The following is a 368-nucleotide window of genomic DNA, read 5'->3' on the forward strand; positions in this document are numbered from 1 at the left end:
TTTTATTGGACTAAAATGCATAGTGGGTTTCCACGTTACGTAATCGTCGCCACGTGGGTGACAACGCATCTATTACAACATTACATACCTTTAGAAGCTAGGGAGCCCAGGGAAGCTTTAAAGTTTATGTAATGGACTTCCTCAAAATACATAAATAACTATACAGTCGAGCCTCCGGTTACGACCACCTCTCCTCAGCGACCACTTCTTCAAAATAGCAAAAGTTTCTAAGTAAAATCACTATATTTGGAACCTCTTGTAAGCGACCAACTCTCGTATTTGAATTTTTTTTTCAACCTCCCGTAAGCGACCACCTGATAGGTAATAGAGCGGAAATTCGATAATTTGACGTCGTGACATCGCGATTT

This window comes from Montipora capricornis, chromosome 9 (genome assembly GCF_036669925.1).
Source record: "Montipora capricornis isolate CH-2021 chromosome 9, ASM3666992v2, whole genome shotgun sequence".
Lineage (NCBI taxonomy): Eukaryota > Metazoa > Cnidaria > Anthozoa > Scleractinia > Acroporidae > Montipora > Montipora capricornis.